Source organism: Mus caroli, chromosome 6, assembly GCF_900094665.2.
Source record: "Mus caroli chromosome 6, CAROLI_EIJ_v1.1, whole genome shotgun sequence".
Classification (NCBI taxonomy): Eukaryota; Metazoa; Chordata; class Mammalia; order Rodentia; family Muridae; genus Mus; species Mus caroli.
Genome location: NC_034575.1, coordinates 90,921,769 through 90,937,043, shown reverse-complemented (window position 1 = coordinate 90,937,043; position 15,275 = coordinate 90,921,769). Strand labels below are relative to the sequence as shown.

Sequence of the window (15,275 nt, the reverse complement as noted above, 5' to 3'; positions counted from 1 at the left end):
CCAAATCTGGGTAATAGCAAACATGGTAGTGCACATCTCTAATCCTAATGTTCCCACAGAGAGATAGAAGGCAGAGACAGCAATTCCTGAAGCTGGCTGTCAGCTAGCTTGGAATATGCTATGGTGAACCCTTAGGAGGCAGTTAGAAGGCAATGACTGACCCCTGAGGTCATGCTTGAACACACATCATACATTCATATACAAATATACACATACAATGATAAAAATTAAAAGACATGAAACCAGAGCTCTGGACGTCTTGTTCTGTCATTCTTAGGCTGCCACAGAAATCCATCCTCACAGCAAGTGATTAAAATTCGTCTAACATCCGCTGTGTGTTACTAAAGAAAACCAAAATTATATAAACAGGTTTCTCTTGTGGGCTTTCTTGGGCTCCTGTTTGAAACCCAAGGAGGTCTGTGGCTGAGTGTTTTACGGTCAGGCCAGAGGCTCCATGTAGCGGCCCTAATGGATGGATGTGTCAGATTGCAAAACCATCACTGGCGGGAACATTTAAGTCCTGTTTGGAGTACTGGCTCCATGTCTCACATTTGGGAATGCAAACACATTGCCTCTTCCCAGTGAGACATGGCACTGGCTCAGGCCCCTATGAGGCACCTACATATTTTGGGGGCTGAGCAGAAGCCATACAAAATTCGGGTTGACCTCCTATGGCCATTTTCAAGCCATTTTCCTGTCTCTCCAGCTTTTCTTTAGTATTTATGTAGAAGTTTGGGCATATACCTTGATTATACACTTTGGGTTTCTTATCTGTTCTTCCTTCTCAGATAGAGGTCAGCAGACTCCTATACATGGACAGATAGTAAGTATTTCAGGCTTTGGGGGGGACCATAAAACCTCCATGGTTCTACTCAATTCTGATGTTGGAGCTCAAAAGCAACCAGAGGTATTATGTAAGCAAGAGGGAGTTGTTGTGTCTCAATAAAACTTTATTTATAAGAACATATGACTAGCTGGGTTTGGCCCCGTGTTCTGTACCCTCCTGATTTCTGACTTAGAATCTCTAAATATCTAATGACAGCTGGAGAGATGCCTCAGTTGCCTTCCAAGCAGGAGGACCAGAGCCCTATGTCCAGAACCCATGCAAAAGTGCCAGATGTGGTGGTGCATGCTTTTAATCCCAGTGCTGTCAACCGACCACTGGAGTTCCCTGGCCATCCAGTCTAGCCTAATTTGTGAGCTTCAAAGCCAGAAAGAGTCTTTCTCAAAAGGGATAAATGAACCTTTCTAAGGGTGAGATCCAGGGTTGTCTCTGGGCCTCCACACATACACACATACGCATAGTGTACACATATGCATTAAAAAGTCTAATGAAATGGCTTCAGATGACAAGTTGGCAGAATAGTTTGGAGTCCAAGGTCAATTTCCAGCACATAAGTAGTCCTTGTCCTAAGCTGAGACATACACTGGGTCATGGGAAATGAACCACATTAATTGTCCCTCTGGAGCAGCTGAGCCAGGACACATCCTGAAGCTGGTTTGCTTCCAGCTCAGTTTAAGAGCAGGCAAAGAGAATTCCAAACGTGAACAATGCCCTGTGTCCTAAATGATAAGCTAGGAAGGAAGACTGCTGGATGCTGAGGAAGCAGGAGACCAGGGCTCAATACCTAGCACTGAGTGGGAGGGGCTGAGGCTGGACTTCCTTGCAGCAAATGAGAGAACAATGGGCCTGGCATTTGGAGATGGTCAAACTAGCACTTTGCCAGAGAGCTACCTAGAAGGGCCGAAATGTCTCTGATTGCTCTGTACCAACACATGAGGAGTTCTGAGGTACCGAGGGGGATCTGGGAAGCTGTGCTGCAGACAAGCATTCTCACTTAGGGCTTTGCTGTGCTGCCTTGGCCTTCACAGTGGAAGTTTGCTTCCTTTCAAAGCAGCCATTCATTTTGTTTTAGTCCGTACTTGTTTTATTACTCAAGGAAATACATATATTCCACCTTTGCATATACCCATTTATAAATAACATATTCATGCTTATTAAATTTTTTTTAAACTAGGGTTTTCTTTTATTTCCCTGCTATTGTGTAAGAGTCCTTTATATACTAAATATATTCATTCTGTTGTAGATGTTTCTAATATTTTCATGTTAAACCTATATACTAATATACATTTTCTTTGTTTTATATTTATCTTAATCACCATACCAAGCAAGATTTCTTTGTGCATTATTATACAAATCTAGTGATGATTGGGGCTTCACCTACTCTCCTTCTCTATTGCTCTGTCCTCCCTCCCTCCCTCCCTCCCTCTTGTACCCTTCTGTTTCCAATAACCCCCTATCCACATTCATGTTTCCTGTGTTCTACTCAGGTACCCATTCATAAGGACTGCCATTTAGTTTTCTCTCACACACTCCTTTCTACCAGTTATTCCTTCAAAATTAGCTCATGCTTTTGTTGAGTTGTCCATATGTCAAGACTAACTCTTTTTATTATTGTTGTGCATAATCTGTTTACAGATGAGTATGTAACACCCCTTCCCCATGCACACACATGTGCATGCACACTGAAAACATAGACCAAAGCCTGCTTAGGGTCATCAGGTAAGATAGATGAAAAACAGGATAAACCAGGAGTGCAGACTATAATCCCAGCACTCAAGAGTTAATACAGTGTTCAAACAGGCTTAACACTGAAACCAGTCTGAGCTACACAGACAAGACTCAATCTTTACAAAATAAAATAAAAGCCGGGCATGGTGGTGCACGCCTTTAATCCCAGCACTCGGGAGGCAGAGTCAGGCGGACTTCTGAGTTCGAGGCCAGCCTAGTCTACAAAGTGAGTTCCNAGACAGCAAGGGCTATACAGAGAAACCCTGTCTTGAAAAAACCAAAAACAAAAACAAAAACAAAAACAAAAACAAAAACAAAAAATAAAATAAAATGAAAAGAGGAGGGGAGGAAAACACATATGTCCTTCCCTGGACACTGTTGATGTGCTACTTAGAATGATGGTAGTCACCTGTTCATGCCAATGCGGTCACATAAGGAATAGCAAGATAGCATTAACCTCAAGTTAACCTCTGACCTTGACACTTCTTGTTATTAGGAGAGGAAACGTTCCTTGTTGTAGAAAGCAAAGGCCTCTGTGGTGGTTTGAATGAGAATGAAGTTCATAGGTTCATGATAGTTGAATGATTGGTTCCCATTTGGAGAACTGTTTAGGAAGGATTGGGAGGTGTGGCCTTTGTTGGAGGAGGTGGGTAACTAGGGGTGGGCTTTGAGGTTTCAAAGGTCATTCTATTCATAGTTAGCCTTCTCTGTCTCACACTTATTGATCAGGTGTAATCTCTCAGCTGAGTTACAGCACCATGCTTGTCTGCCCTCTGCCATACTCCTGACATGATGGTTATAAACTACAACCTTCTGGAACCATGAGCCCCCAAATTAAATGGTTTTCTTTTTCTTTTCTTTTCTTTTCTTTTCTTTTCTTTTCTTTTCTTTTCTTTTCTTTTCTTTTCTTCTCTTCTCTTCTCTTCTCTTCTCTTTTCTTTTCTTTTCTTTCCTTTCCTTCTTCTTTTTTCTTTTTCCTTTTTTAAAAGTTTTCTTTCTTTTTTAAAAAAGTGGTTCTGATATCTTTGTGTGTGTGTGTGTGTGTGTGTGTTCCTAAATACAACCCGCTCAGTCTGTATGATATCACTGGTAGGTATGTTTTCAGGGCCGACCATTTGGTATTGGATAACTCATCGGTGTGCTCTTCTTTAGGGAAGACTATTTCTCCCACTCTTGGCATTCCTTAGTTACCTATAGTTCTTTATGTAGGAATGAGGCTTCACGGGCATTCCCCCAACCACTTTGGCATGCCCGTTGGGTTCATCTTTGTTCTGTTCATGTCTATGCAGTCATGGTGATGAGATTTAATGGTTGTAGCGTCTGACATTACTAGGAGATACAATCTCACAGAAAACTCTCTTGTTCCTCTGACTCTTGCAATCCCTCATGCACAGTGTTTTCCGAGACTTGAGTCCAGGAAGTGTTTTGTAGATGTACCTAACCATTTCCATTAGGAGGGACTGTCTGTGGCTAGGCACATCTACCAAACAACCATTAAAGAAGAATGTGTCCAAAGAGGCTTACATTCTTCTCCATGGAGACCTGAGGTTACAAACAAGCAGTCAAATCACACCCCCTGACTTCACACAAGTTTTATTCTTCAAGAAAACAGAGTTTGGTTGTAAATCAGAGCTATCTACAACCAATAGTGTCTCCCTCCCCCAACAATTTCTAATGTCTTCTCCTCAGCTCCATGAAGCAAAAACTGAAATGAACCTCCTGTGTAGCCCCTAGTATCTTTTCCTGGGCTCATGAGGACATTTTTTCTTCCTGCTTTGTCCTCCCTGGAGTGACATCAGCTTTCTGCTCCTGTTACTGAGCCTGCAGGTGCTCCCCTCTCCCCAGAGCAGCCAGCACTCTGCTTTGAGATCAGGCAGCTGCATGAATCCCAGGGTACAACATCCTTCCTTTATCCTGGCATCCAGCCCTCCTCTGATCTGAACCCTCCCAAATCACCCTGTGGCTAGATCAAATTCTAGAGCCCAACCCTGTGCCTTTTCTGCAAACTTAACCTTGTCATTACACTGACACTGTCCAAGGCCTGTGCTTGGATGCGGTGCCAAAACAGCTGGTCCACAAGGGACAGTCAGTCAATCTGCTGCTTCAGAAAGCCAGAAATGAAGGCATTAGCTTGATGGAGTTCCTGTAAGAGCTGATCTGTTTTACTTTTAGCTGAATTTGCTCCGGTCGTATATCTAAGCACAGAACTTGTCTCCTCAAGTTGCAAGATCCCACACAGTCAACAGCCACCACAACGAACATATCTGCTTTATCCATGATCCCTGCTGTGTCTCCAAAAGTACCCTGTAAAGCACCTAGAGCAAGTGCAATAGAAAGTAGGACCAGAAAACAAGCACAGTCAAGAAATAAACAGCAGAGAACAATTTGCTACCTCCAGCAGGTATGGAAAGAGAAGGAATTCTTTCTAAAGCAATGCTTTTCTCAGAGAAATTGTGGGGATTTGGGAAATATATATATGTATGTATATATATATATATATATATATATATATATATATATATAATCACATGGGAAAGCATCTCAGCACTGGCTGGTTTCTGAGCATGTTTGATGAAGGACTACAATTCTGAGCATGCTCAACCTAAGGTCATAGTTCAAGAAGGAAAGATGGCAGACACTTGTTATGTATGCTTAGCTCAAGGGCATAGTATAAATGTTTGGACATTTTAAATAGCAGACAGGAATGCTTTGGAATATGCTCAGTTTGTACCATGAAGGTGGTGAATAAGAATGTCTCTGGGCATGTTCGGTTTACTTTTAAAATTTTTCACTTGGGGTCTCTCAGAAAGAGATGGCCCAATGAGGCTGAGTAAGGTTGGAGTGTCTGATGTTCTCCACCCCCATCCCCAGGCCAAAGAGATGCCAGGAAGAAGCACACGATATTGAGGAGTGGCCAGCTGCCTGGGACCAAGAAGTATGTTCACCATGTGCCCAATCTATCAAGAGCTCTGGAATTAACCCATATCCCCCTACTCCTTACTCCCCTCCCCTTCCCATCCCATCACCTCACAGAGTTCATCCAGAAGCCAGAGAGTGCAGGAGCTGATTGAAGTGATCCATACATGCTAGACACCCAGGGCACATAATGATCTAATACAATAGAAAGTAGAGAATGAAGACCAGGCAGAGGAAGTCAGACCAGCATACTTTAACTAAGTTCCAGAAAGGTGAGCTGGACCCTCCGATTCAGTGTCTTGCTGTCTCAGCTAGAAGTTGTGGTAAACCATAGGCTCTTAACCTTGGGGGAACTCTGAAACCTCAGGAACATGTAGAACTTTTCTCAGGCCTCCTTCAGTACGTTGGCCAGCAATCCTTCATCCTCTGTTTGAATGTGTCCATTGAGTACAGACAGCACTTCATTTGGGACACTTTTTTTTAGTTTTTTGTTTTTTGTTTTTTTAATTGGGCTTGTTTTGTCTTCTTTTTTAACCTTTTGGAGGCAAGGTCTCACTCTAATTAACCAAGGATGACTGAAGCTCACCTTCTACCTCAGCCTTCCAAGTGCCAGGATCACAGGTGTGAGCCACCATGTCCAAATGGTTAGGGCACTTCTATTCAAACCCTCCCTGAAAATGCCACCCTCAGAAGTTCTCCAAAGCAAATTAGAAAACTTTAGATCAATAATTCCCTTTCTCAGGCATGCTTGAGCCTTCACATTCTCTCTTTGCAACACTTAAAGAGAAGTGAAGTGGGAGGGTTAAAGCCACAAACCAAGAAATAGCAAATCACTCGAGCAAAACCATAGAAGAGGACCCAGCTGGGGGAAGGGAGAGGAAACCCCTTATCTCATCATACATCACCATGAAACCATCTGAACCTCAGAGCATCCTAAAATTCCAAGTGTGATGAAGAAATCCCTGAGCCCTGGAGCTGGGCTCCTTTGTACCAGGAAATTCTATTTCAAAACTACATGCTCTGGATTCATGAGCCAACTCCATCTCTGTGTATAGAGACAGAAGAAACCAAGAGCTATCCATGGTGGCCAACAACCAGGGTCATTCAGGAAAACCAGCAGCTAAAAATATTCTTTTGCCTGCTCAGAGGACCACACTGTAACCTGTCCGTCATATTTCATCTGTTTAAAACCCCAGCCTGAGCCGGGCGTGGTGGCGCACGCCTTTAATCCCAGCACTCGGGAGGCAGAGGCAGGCGGATTTCTGAGTTCGAGGCCAGCCTGGTCTACAAAGTGAGTGCCAGGACAGCCAGGACTACACAGAGAAACCCTGTCTCAAAAAACCAAAAAGAAAAAAAAAAAAGAAATAAAACCCCAGCCTGCAGAAAGTCCTCCAGGTAGCAAGAGGTGGGTCATTTGCTTGAATCAGTGTAAAGTTTAGACAGTAGTTTATTTGTTAAGCTCAGAACACATGAGAAATGGAAGAGAGATTTGTTTTCCATAGCAAGAGGCAGACCAAGCCAGTTGGCACTGTGCCCCAAATGAATAACCAAGCAACAACTAAATCTGTATGAAGCACCTTGGGAAGTTAAGAGTAAAGACGGTAGGGGCTAGGGGGGCTTTCTGTGGGAGATAAAATGGTTCATGAGTTCCCTTGTCACCAGGGTGACTGTGGAGGCTAGCCAGTGCCCACCTACTATCTCTTATCACCTGTCAGTCACCACATGAGCCTTGCAGCTAGGGCCTGCATGTTGGCCTTTTCTCTTTTCACCACTTTGAAGAGTTACATTGAGTTTGCTTGGCTCAATCTCTTGCATTTTTATTCAGCGTGGTCAGACCTAGAATATCAGGGTAGAACTGTAAAAAAAAAAAAAAAAGGCCTGAGTTCCATCCCTAGAGGCCAAGTTAAAACCCATGCACATAGCCCATGCCTTTGTTTCCAGCAAGAAGCATACAGAGACCAATGCATAGTTGTGAGTTCAAGGCCACTCTGGTCTATCCAGTAAGCATCAGGATATCCAGGGCTATATACTGTATCAAATCAGATCCTGTCTCAAAATAGAAAAATTATTTGCTGGTGTGGGCAACACTGGGGAATTGAAGACCAGTAGATCCCTGGAGCTTACTAGAGTCAGCCTAGCTGAATTTGAGGGCCCCAGTGAGAAACCCTGTCTCAAAAAAAAGGTTCGGGGAGTGGCTTCTGGCTTCTGAGAAACAACAGCTAGGATTGTCTTCTGGCTACCACACATGCATAGACAAATGAACCCACTGACACGTACGCAAAGAAGTTTTCAATTGCCACTCTGCTCCGTACTGTAGACCCTGGTGGTATAGCAGCCTTGCACAAGAGACATTTGTTACTATTTACATTAAACGTAAATATATTTTTATTTATATTGATTAAAAATCACTGTTTTGCTGTATGGTTATCTATGGATTTTCATAACCAGCACCATGTAGATACCTATCAGTTCATTTATTCCAAAACGTTCCCTCATGCCGAGTCCTTGTGGTCAGAACCTCCCTGTGGCTTCCTAACCCAGAAAAACCACTAGTCGAATTTTGCCTCCTCCCAAACGTCACATAAATGAAATGATAGTATGGACATAGCTGTCTGAGTCTCTATTAGCCACATTCTATGAAGAAGCCAGAGTCCAAAGGAGTTTAGAAACATACCCAAGATCATGTGACTAGAAAAATTTATCAAAATCTAAGTTCAAGCTCACTGACTACAGTGCTAGCCTCTGTCCAGGTCTCAGTTGGGATCCTACCTCACCTCAGGTCCTCATCTCCTTCATGAAGATGCAGAAGGTGCTGCTGCAGCCATGGATGCGCAAGGACTTGGAGAAGTGTGAAGCTCTTTGTGTAGGACACACATAGATTTTTGTCCTCACCAGTCTTTGTCCTTTGCCAAACTCAGTCATAGCCTTCAAACCAGACATTATCATCTGTGTAGAAAAGTACACCACACACACACATACACACACACACACACACACACACACACACACACCACACCACACCACACCACACCACACCTACACATGTCAGCTCTAATGTAAGAAGCATACCATAATGCCCAAGGACCTGTCTGGACAGGGGGAAAAATGAAGAAATGAAGCACTCAGTTGCACAAAAGAAGCAAAGCCACATATTTGTTAAATGGGATTTGGATTTGGTCATCTGAAAGGATTTTTTCTTTTCTCAAGACATGAAAGTAACTGCCGTGAAGTAAAATCTGCTTCAACTCTCATGACACAAGAAGTCAGCATCATCTGCTGGCCCGATGGCTTGGCAGTAGCTCTCCAAGCAGCTTCTGCCAGAGACTCTGAAGTGTTTGCTCTTGTCTGTGTTCAGCCACCAGGATACTTAGAGACACAACACAACCCCACACAGCACATCACCCTTCTGAAGAGAAAGGTCCAAAGTTCTGGTGTCCTGGAAGCCACACAAGTGTGTTTTGAACACCTTCCTCCATTACTGCCCCTAAACATTATCAAAAGCAAGCATCTGTTTCATTCTGTTGCTGCTGTGTTGGAAGCGGGGGGCAGTGTACATACATGTATTCACCAATGTGGAGGTCAAAAGTCATATCCAGTGTTACTACTCAGGAAACAACCACCTTGGTTTTTGAGACAGTGTCTCTCATTGGCCTAAATTCAGCTCTGCTGGCTGACCTGTGGGCTCCAGGGATCCATCTGTCTCCTCTCCTAGAGCACTAGCATTGCAAGCACACTGTAGCGGTCTGCCATTTTCATGTGCATTCTGAGGCTCAGACTCAGGTCTTCAAGCACTTGGGCAGCAAGCACTTCCTCTACTGAGCTAGTTCCCCAGCTCCATGGTTGTGATTTTTAATTTTTCAGTAAGGAAGGATACTTTTAAAAAGCAAAAGAAACAGTTGAATTGAATGTTATTAATGAACTTGTGGTCAAACAATATACCCCAAGCATATCATATGGATACAATTACTGAGATGAATTTTTCCTCTTTTTTTTTTTTCATATTAAGTCCTCAGAATCTAGTAACCATTTCACACTGACCATTTCAAGCATCATGTGACATATGACTAGAGATTAATGCTGGACAATGAAGTCAAGAACAGAGCAAGTTCAGATCTAGCCAGACTCTTAGAACGCTTATAAATAATATGGCTTTGACATCTTATTTACATTGCTGATCTTTGGTTTTCAAGCCCAAACCATGGCAGTGGTGCTCACAGGGCTGGATAATAAAGTCATCAGTGGGCATGAGTGTTGGGAATTGGTTCTAATGCTTTGTCATTTTTTCAGTTACCAAAAAGCCGAGCTTCCATGCCTAAGGGTCCCTGCCTCCCACTGGCCTTGATTGGTAATAGAGAACTGCCTACAGCCAATGGCTGGGCAGAAAGAAGAAGGTGGGACTTTTAGATTATGTGGGTGAGGGGCCGGAAGAGAGAGGAGAGTGGAGAATCTCCGTGACTCCTGACAAGGAGGGAGAAGGATCAGATGTAAGAGCTGCAGGAAAGAAAACAACAGGCCATGGAAGAATTCGGGAAAATGGCCCCAGCGGCCACTCTCCTGATTGGGTCCAAGGTAGCAGAGATGAAATGTTGATTTAGCAANTTGACTCGGGAAAGTTGGAGGGGAGAATGAGGATTAGAAATATCCAACCATTGAGCTAGTCAAGGCATTTCAAAATTAGCTTGTGTGTGTGTGTACGTTTCATTTGAGAATCTAGAGGGCAAGTGACTGGCAGTGTGACCCACTGGGAGCCAATGTGGCTTAAGTAATTCACCGCTACACATTGGTTATTAGAAGTATACTAATAACTGTTTTCTCTGGTGTCGTCTCAGCCACTACCACCATGATCAATAACATCTAACTACCCATCTACTCCTGATTTCTTCATGAAAATAGGAATTAGATTCACCCACCTCCAAACTATAAAAGGGCTAGAAAAACCATATCAACAGAGTAAGTCAAATTTTATACATTTTAATTGTCAAACTAAATGTTTAAAAGGCTATTTCTTCCCTCTAAACCCTCTAGTAGTGTGTATGAGCCTGAAACATTGAAGGTATTTTCTCTGCTCTGTGGAGATGGACATACATAAAAGCAATGGAAGCTGTAGTGCCTTATCTGAAAGTCGCTGGCAGTTAGGAGAGCATGCCGGCCTCCTCTTTTGATGCTGGCTGATTGACTTCAGGGTGCACATCTGGCCTCCCATGTTTTTTTTTTCCTCTGGGATGCTTTCCTTCTCCCGCAAGACCATGGAATAAGGCCTCATCTTGAAGCCATCCCTGCCATTCAGATACCAGACGGTCTGCTTAGCTCCTCAGTGGGAGACACAGTGGAGCTAGGGATGGGGGTGGGGTGTCTGCTGAACATTGAAACAAACCGTGATTTCATCTCCTGAGACAGTAGGGGAGAGTTTAATAAAAAGGTGCGGTTGTTTATAAAAAGTGTGTGCTAGGCTAAAGGAAGAGACAGGAAAATGAGAAGGAACCTTGAAGGTAGCTACAAAGGAGCTGGGTGGCTCTGTTCTTGACTGAGGAGAGAGGAGCTTTACCTGTGCAGATGTTCTTCTCCTAACAATAGAGCTGCATCCAGGCACACCCATCACGATTGGAAAATGCCTTTAACATCCCTGACCTACCAAACACCCTAGCTTAGCACAGAGTCCACAGTACAGTTTTCAATGAAATACCTATTACTCTTGTATAAAATTGAAAACACACTGAGTAAAACCATAGCCAGTTAAGATTATGTACACCTGAGGCAGGAGGCAGATGGAGCCTTCAGTAGAAGAATCAAACTGGAGGAAGGAGCAAGGGAAGCCAGAACCCCATCCTCACCTAACACCTCTGACAGTGCCCCAGCTGGCCATCAGTGGAAAGCAGAGGGAGGGAAGCCACTGAGGAACAAAGACAATTCCACGCAGGGCTTATAAAGAAGCAGGGAAAGTAGTAGGTCATGGATGGACAAATGAAAATTGGCCTGGACAAAATGTTCCTAGATTTAGGGACCCGTACCTGATTGGGTACACAGCTTCTACACGTGGGCAGTGTCTTAGAAGATAGCTAATACATCCCAGGACCTTCACATGCTACCTCAGAAACCATCAAACCCTCTTCCTTTCTAAAACCTTGTGGTGGTGTATGGTGTTCAAAGCGAAGAGTGTTTTACACACACTAAGATTCTCCCCAACACATCTGTTCCTGGAACTGATGTGTTTTCTGGCAGTGGTGATGGGAGTAGACTTTTTTCTGTTTGTTTGAGGGGGGTGTTTGTTTGTTTTGCTTTGTTTGGCTCTGCTAGATTTATTTTAAGTTTTAAGGTAAGAAAAAGGTTAAATAAAGAATGAAGTTGTCCCAGGCCTATTCCTCCACTTGGAAGACAGAGGCAAGTGGATCCCAGTGACTTTGAGGCCAGCTTCCTCTACATAGTAAGATTCAGGCCAGTCAACAAGGCTACATAATAAGATGGTGCCTCAAAAATTTTTTTCAAAAAAAATTTTTTTAATATTTTTAAAAAACAATTTTTTTTCAGATTTTGCTTTTAACAAACAATTTAAAGCACTATGAATTGGATCATTCCAATTTCTTTTTGGTAGGAAATTGAACTAGATATATACATTTATATGTAAAACATTGGAAAACATCGAGGCAATTGACTGATAACTTGCTAGAGTTCTTGAGTTCGGTTAGTTTGTTTATATTATTCCCACTTTGACACTGGGTTACTGGGTGTGGTGTTTTGATTTGTTAAAATATGAAGTGTGAAGTGTTTATACAACAAATTATTTGACTTTGCCATCTTTTGTTTTTGCCATAAACATCTATCTTCAAATAAAGTCAATGAATGAATTCACCTCTTTAGGTATTTATCCCACTGAACACTTAGTCATACACAGACTCACTTACGGTGACTTGCAGCTGTCAAAAGTAAACTGTTTTCAACAACTTAGCCAACTGTACGGCCATGTGTACTTGCTGAGGCTCTCGGGTCCCATGGGCCTATGATCATGTCTCCAGCACGTGTGCCAGAATGCCAAGAGTTACATCGCCTTCAGGAATGGCAGTTTCTTTAAAATAAAAGAAAACTATTAACATACAAAATAGTATGCATTACTATGGCATTTTTCAAACAATCTGGTTTTGTTCTTTTCTTCCCCATTTCCCCTCCCTCCTTCATATCTTCCCAACATTTCAGATTTCCTTATTTATAAACATTAAAAGTTATGATTTGCATATGTAAGGGAACATGTGGTTGGTTGTTTTTGTTTTTCTTTTTGTCTTTCTGGGTTCAGGTCACCTCACATAGTATATAGTACTTTCTCATTCCATTCGTTTTCCTGTAAATTTCATCATTTCATTTTTCATAACATCTGGGTAACATTCTGCTATGTGTAGACACCACATTCTCACTGGCCATTCTTCTGTTGATGAATATCTAATTCCATTTCCTGGAGATTGTGAATAATGCAGCCCAAACATGGGCACTCAGTTAGATCTGTGGTAGGATACAGACTTACCTGTGTGCATGCCCAACAGTGACAGATGCTTGATAGTGGTGACAGTTTCTGGGGCTCCCTGGGGTTGCTGGACATCCACGCTTGCCTCTCCATGAGCTCTTGGTTCAGTGAGAAACCCTACCTCAAAGCATGAGATGGAAAGTAGCTGAGGAAGACACCCAACGTGTATCCCTCAACACACATGCATGCTCATGAATAAGCAGACACACACACACACACACACACACCAGCATAATAAAATCACAAAAGATGAGGGGAGCAGAGACTAAGAATCCTCCCATCACTTTGTGTTCATTTATAACCTGGTCTCTACCACCGAGGCAATCCCAGGAGACCTTGCTAAGGAAAGCAAGCCAGTGTAACTAAACAAAGACACACGGAACTCTGAGTTTCCTCAATGGCAGGATCAGAAGAAGATCTGCAACCTAGGAGAAGCATGGGCGTTCAAGAGGGGAAATGTCGTTCTCTCTGTATGACATTCACTTAAACATGTTGACCTGGATAGACTGCAGAACTGCAAAGATAACAAAGCAAGCTCTAGGCTTTACTGTTTCTTTTCTCAGCTTTGGATGACAACCAAAGTCTCTGTTTAATCACTGGCTCGGGTGCATTTCATCCAGGAGTTAAAGTAATATCCAAGTATATTAAAGTAATATACCCAAGTATATCGTTTTTAAAAGCCACTTTGAAACTCTGACTTGTTACAAGATTTTTGCTAACACCGCCCATGTCATGATCAGGTCACTAATAAATGTGCGAGTAATGTGTTATTACATCATAAGGGAGATTGAACCATCCTCTTGGACCAATGATTCTCAAAGTATAATCTAAGACTTTATAATTGGTGGTTAAGTGAATTTTAAATGCTTTCTTTGAGCTGGGTATGGTAGTACATGCCTACAATCCAGAGCTGGGGGCAGGAGGATCAGGAATTCAAGACCAGCCTCAGCTACACAGTGAATTCAAGTCCAGCCTGGGCTACATGAGATTCAGTGTCAAAATAACAAAATAAAAATAAATATAGCTTTGAAGTTCCTAGTCCCAGCACAATAAACTGTGCACTCAATTCTGAATCACCCACTAAGCACAACTATAAAACCCAGATGGGTACATAAAGTAGCTAAGGGAGGTATCTGAGAAAAAAGTGGTCACACAATGACTAGAGGGAAAGACTGGAATTTGAAGAGCCATCGAACAGGTAGTAATTTTAACCCTTCTTCAGTGTCCTTCAGCCTGAACACACCACTGCCCAAAAGACAAACATAAGCCCTGTTATACTAAAAGAGGCCCAGAGAAGCCTTCCACTACTGGCCTGAGAAGAGAGGGTAGGAAATTCCTTACAAGCAGAGGCATATTGCAAACACCATTTTCTTCTGCTCCCACATCCTCTTGGGTCCCTCTTCTCTCGAGCATTCCAGTGGGTGCCACGACAGTGACTGGCCCTGGGGCTAACAAGAACCAAAATGCTAAAACAGATACAGAAACAATTCTCAGAGGGCAAGCCCTCCCTCCTTTTTTTTTTTTTTTTTTTTTGGTACGTATACATGACGGAAAAATAACCAAAGTCAAAGAAGCAGAAAGAGGAACTCAAGAAAATGAGAACATACACACTGGGGGTTGGGGTGGGAGGTGAGGGGGCGGTGAGTTTATTGCAAGAAAGCAGCCCTGCCTAAGATTACTCCAAGATGTGCTTACACGAGTTTCACCCTAATCAGCAAGCCAAAGACTTAAAGTATTGAGTGAACAGCTGGATTGTGGTCCAAGCCCCACAGTAACCACTGCCTAGCACACTTGTGGGTCAGGTCTGAAGAACACTGAAAAGGTTTAGAAAACTGAAATTACATCACAGTGGGTGCCCACAGGAAACAGATGGGAGATTGTTGTCTGAATTTAACCAGACCAGAAGTTTAGCAGATTTCGTCGTCTGCTACGGCAAGAATAAGAACACTTCCCATCAGATTTGGACAAGATGCTGAATTTTATAATACTCAAGATGCACTCTGAATTACTGGGCACATAGTGACTGAGAAAAAATACAGGTTGCACAGAGAAACAGCCAACATTAGGTAGCTCACAACTTTCTGTAACTCTAGCCCCTGGAAAAAGCCTCTGGGCATTTGTATTCACATGTACACACTCAATGTACAGAAAGAGCAGTCAACATACACCAGCACTGTTAGAGCGCAGATACTAGTGTTACCTGAGAAAGATCTTTAAGGAGTCAGAAGCAAATTCCCCAACAAGCACACTTAAAATAACTGAAAAGTCCTTGGCAAA

The 15,275-nt window shown here is 42.8% G+C and overlaps 1 long non-coding RNA gene across 1 annotated transcript in view; it reads right to left on the bottom strand.

Annotated features, from left to right (window-relative positions):
- LOC110295874 overlaps window positions 1-14,462 on the bottom strand; it is a 68,675-nt gene extending 54,213 nt beyond the window's left edge. Inside the window, exons 1-2 of the long non-coding RNA XR_002378126.2 lie at window positions 14,340-14,462; window positions 12,442-12,548 (exon numbers count right to left, since the gene is read on the bottom strand). This is a non-coding gene — a long non-coding RNA (uncharacterized LOC110295874). The remainder of the gene's footprint in view (window positions 1-12,441; window positions 12,549-14,339) is intronic.
- Between the last annotated feature and the right edge of the window lie 813 nt (window positions 14,463-15,275).